The sequence below is a fragment of the Chinchilla lanigera genome, unplaced genomic scaffold, assembly GCF_000276665.1.
Source record: "Chinchilla lanigera isolate Chin_1 unplaced genomic scaffold, ChiLan1.0 scaffold00066, whole genome shotgun sequence".
Classification (NCBI taxonomy): Eukaryota; Metazoa; Chordata; class Mammalia; order Rodentia; family Chinchillidae; genus Chinchilla; species Chinchilla lanigera.
This window is the reverse complement of record NW_004955467.1, coordinates 307,532-311,967: the sequence shown is the minus strand read 5'-3', so window position 1 is coordinate 311,967 and position 4,436 is coordinate 307,532. Positions and strand designations below refer to the sequence as shown.

At 43.6% G+C, this 4,436-nt stretch overlaps 1 non-coding gene across 1 annotated transcript; it reads left to right on the top strand.

Moving 5' to 3' along the window:
* The first annotated feature begins 168 nt into the window (after positions 1 to 168).
* Positions 169 to 240, top strand: Trnaw-cca. Its single transcript has one exon. It is a non-coding gene; the product is annotated as a tRNA-Trp (tRNA).
* Positions 241 to 4,436: the final 4,196 nt, after the last annotated feature.

The window sequence follows — 4,436 nt, the reverse complement described above, 5'->3', positions numbered from 1 at the left end:
AGCCGCCCGAGCGCGGGCTTCCGCTCCCGGGAGCGAGGCCCGGGGCTCTCCGCGCCGGCGGCGTGCTCGGGGCTCCGGGAAGGAGCGCCTGGTAGAGCCTGACCTCTCAGCGCGCGGCGGAGCCGGCCCAGTAAGGCCTTTAGAGACGCCGCGCCTACAGGCTGCTGGGACCTCGTGGCGCAATGGTAGCGCGTCTGACTCCAGATCAGAAGGTTGCGTGTTCAAGTCACGTCGGGGTCAGGCTAGGTTTTTTTTTCTGCTGAGATCGCGCGCAGCAGCGTCAACACGGAAATAAGTCTTGTCCCTTCCAGGTCAGCCGTACCTCCTGTGCGAGGGAAAGTCCTAACCCTTTTTCCTTTCCTTGAGCGTTTAAACACCGAGAGCTAGAGAAACATATTTCTCCTGATGACCGACAGGAGGTGCTGCCGCAAGTCGCAGCGTGACTTCGTAGAAGGGTGCCGCCCCGCAGGCCACGCCCCCTTGCCCTCCGCCAATCCCCGGCCTCCCTGAGGTACAGCTCTGCCGGGGTTTGCCGGGGTGGGGGCTGCCCGCCCCACCGCGCGCTCGTCTTTGTGCGCGTGCCTCTCCCTGTGTGTCTTGAACACTCTTCTGTTTGCCCAGCTTTAAAGGACTCCACGTCTCGATGACGGTCTCTTTGGTATAGAAGGGAAAAAAGCAAGTTGCATAGAAATTTTAAACGCGAAGCCATACTATGTAAATACAGTGTGAGTAGCCTTTATCCACAATGCTTAGGACCAGAAGTGTTTCAGATTTCGCATTTTTAAAAATTCCGACACAATGAGATATGTAGGAGAGGAAACCTAAATTTAAACAAAATTCATTTTCTTCATGTGCACCTTATATACATACCCTGAAGGTAGGTTTATGCAGTCTTTCTGTGGTACCTGCATTTTGACTTCCCCTTCCCGTCATATTAGGCCTGGAACTTTTTCTGGTGTCGCGGGTGAAACTCAGGGCCTCATGCATGCTGAGCAAGCTCTCTACCGCTCGGCCACACTCCAGCCCAGGTGTGCAATTTTCCACGGTGGCAGGCATCATGTCAGTGCTTGAAAGTTGTGAGTTTTGGAGCATTTTGAATTATTTGGATTAGAGGTGCTTAACTGTAAATGCATATAGTACTTAATTTGGATCCATATTTAAAATATGGGTGAGAATTATACATACCAACTCTAGGATAATGATTACCTCTGGTAAATGAGGAGGAAAAAGAGATGGAGGCAGATTCTTAAAATTAGGCATACAGTGGTGCAGGCCTATAACCCAGCACTTAGGAGGCTGAAGCAGAAGGATCACAGTGAGTTTGAGGCCAGCCTGGACTATATAGTGAGACTGTGTTTAAAAAAAAGAAAAAAATATAAATTTTAACACTTAATAAACATTGTTAGAGGCTCTGTGAGGTCTAATATTATGAAAATGACCTTTCTGTCTCAGTTCACTCCACCGGCATGGTCCAAAGCCTTTAGGCCATGAAACTATAGTTTCCCAGGGTATTAGAACGCACAGTATCAGGGACAAGAAAGAAATACACCTTCATATCAGGCCTTCTAGTTTTTCCATATATAAAATCCCAACAGTTCACTTACAATAAATTTTAAGAGACAGTAAATTAAGAGAGAAGACCTTATTAGTAAGAAATAGCTAAAACAGTAGACAACAGTTTCGGATCCAAGGACTCCAGGTATGGAGATTATCAGATACAGAACACACAATGGATATGTTTAATTAAAAAAAAAATAGAAGAGGGGCCAAAAAACTGACCACAGAACAAAAAGCAATAAAAAGGATCAGGTATATTTAAAATAACTAAAAAAATTCTAGTAATAAAAAATTTAGTACTTAAAATTAGAAACAACATGTATATTAAACAGCAGGACATAGCTGGAAAAAAAAACCTAATGAAATGAAATATTGTAGTGGTTTAAAAGAGCTCCACAAATTCTTTGATATTTCCTTCCAAAGGTGCTGCTTAATTCTCGTCGCTCAGGCTATGTATTAAGGTACATGAGTATAGGCTGGACTTAATGACTGTATGTAACAAAAGGCAGGAATGATAATATGTGACTTTGAGAGCAGCTCATAAGATACTGTGGCTTCCTGCTTGCTGTTGTCTGCTTTCCAGCCTTGGGGAGAGTCAGCTGCCAACTGTGATACCACTTACGAAGTCCTATGGGGAAACTGCCCTGAGGAGGAACTGTGAGCTTCCAGATGACTGTAGCCAACAACTGAATATGTTCCCATGAGAGACGGTGAACCAGAACCAACCAGCTAAGCCACTCCCAAATTCCTGACCCTCACAAACTGTGAGAAAATACAGTATGTAGTGGTGTGCACCTGTAATTCCAGCACTTAAGCTGAGGCAGGAGGATCATTTGAGCCCAGGTGTTTGAGACCAGCCTGGACAACATAGCAAGACCCTGTCTCAAACAAGTAAACAAACACAACTGTGTGAGATAATAAATGCTTACTAAGTTAAGATTCTATATTGAGGGGAATAATCTGATATGCAGCAGTTGATAACTAATAGATCAAGTTTAAAACATATACAAAAAGATAAAGAGACAAAGGGATAGAAAAGATGAAAAAGTGTTGAGATAATGATGCAGAACAAAAAATTTACACTTCCATGAAATTCTCTAAGGGAGATAATGGAGACAATAGGGGAGAGGCAATATTCAAAGAGATGGCGGCTCCTGAGTTTTTAGAACTAAAACACGTCTTCACTCTGAGGAAGCACAATATATCCTGAGCATGGTAGGATATGATAAGAAAAAGTAATAATGATATACTTGGGAAGTTCTCTTTTAAGAATAAAGACACTTTCAAACAAATAAAATCCTGAGCATCTGTGTGGCTTGTATCTAGATGTCCCCCCAAAGCCTCATGCAGTCACAGGTGGGGAGTTTTGAGGGTGGCTGGGTTAGGATGTGTGACACTGGGATTAAGGATGTGATGCTGAGATTATGAGATTATGCCCTAGCCTGGGTGTGGGTGGCATCACCCACAAGGCTGATAGGCTGGATAGAATATAAAGGGACGGAAGGAAGCTGCTACTGTTGCTGCTACTTCGCTGTTTTGCTGCCTTCTGCCTGCCAAGAACTGTTTTTCCTATGCAGTGCCCCTCTGCCATGTCACCCTGCCCTGGAGCCAGCCAACTATGGACTGAAGCCTCCACAAACTGTGGGCTGAAATAGACCTTTCTTCTTATAATTTTGGTGTCGGGTATTTTGTCTTAGCATCAGAAAAGTAACTAAGATAGCATCCCCCTCTCCCAGGACTGTCAAACAGATAGTTTCATTCAGATCACTTTCTCTTACCAGATTATGATTAAACTAGAGACCAACAAGAAACACTCCTTACATTAGCCTTATTTGTTAAGATATTTTTAAAAAGACACATCTTAATTTATTTGTATTCCTGGGGTTCAAACCAAGGGCTTCCTGCATGCTAGGCAAATGCTGTACCACTGAGCTGCACCCAACCCCTTAATACTGCTCCTCCCCACAAAATAACCACTTGTAAGTTACTCCCTAGGTCAAAAACAATAATCAAATATTTGGACAGTTGTAGTAACACATTTTTCATTACTATAGCAAAATACTTGAGGATGGGACTTCGAATTTGCTCACAGTTTTGGAGGTGGAAAGTCCAAATAGCGTGGCAGCAGCTCTTGTAGGGGTGGGCTGGCTCCATCACATCCTGATGGGAATGAATATGAGGAAAAGATCATATGATGAAACAGGAAGTAAGAGAGACTGGGGAGGGGGAGTCTTGCTTTTGTACAGCAATATTGTCTTTTTTCTTTTTTTGAGACAAGTTCTCGCATGCAGTTCAGGTTGGCCTAGAACTCAGTGTATAGCCCAGGCTGGTCTCAGGGTAATTCTCCTGGCTCAGCCTCCTGAGTGCTGGGATCACAGGTGTATGGCACCACAGCCAGCAACAATATTGTCTTGAGTACTAACTAAAGTTCCACAAGAACTAAGTCAATCCCTTTCAAAGGCAGCAGCCCAATGACCTCCCGCTAGACCCCTACTCTTAAAGTTTCCACCACCTCTCGTATCACCACATTGGGAACCAGTATTCCAACACTGGAGCCCCTTGTGGGATACATTCAAACTGTGTCCGAACCACAGTTGTGTAGACATTGCAAAGAATGAGATAAACCACCATCTGCAGACCATGTGGTTACATAACTGGAAACCCTAAAAGAATCAACCGAAAAATTACTAAAAACAAAAAAGAAGAAACCAGTGAGGTAGTGAGGTACAAAATTGATGTACAGAAAACCAACCAACAACCAGTTAGGAGGACAAAGGTGAGCAGGTAGAAATGGAAAAAATACCTTTCATGTAACATTTTTATGCTGTTTTGATTTTTTTTTTGCCACAATATGAATATATCACCTAGTCAGAAACAGA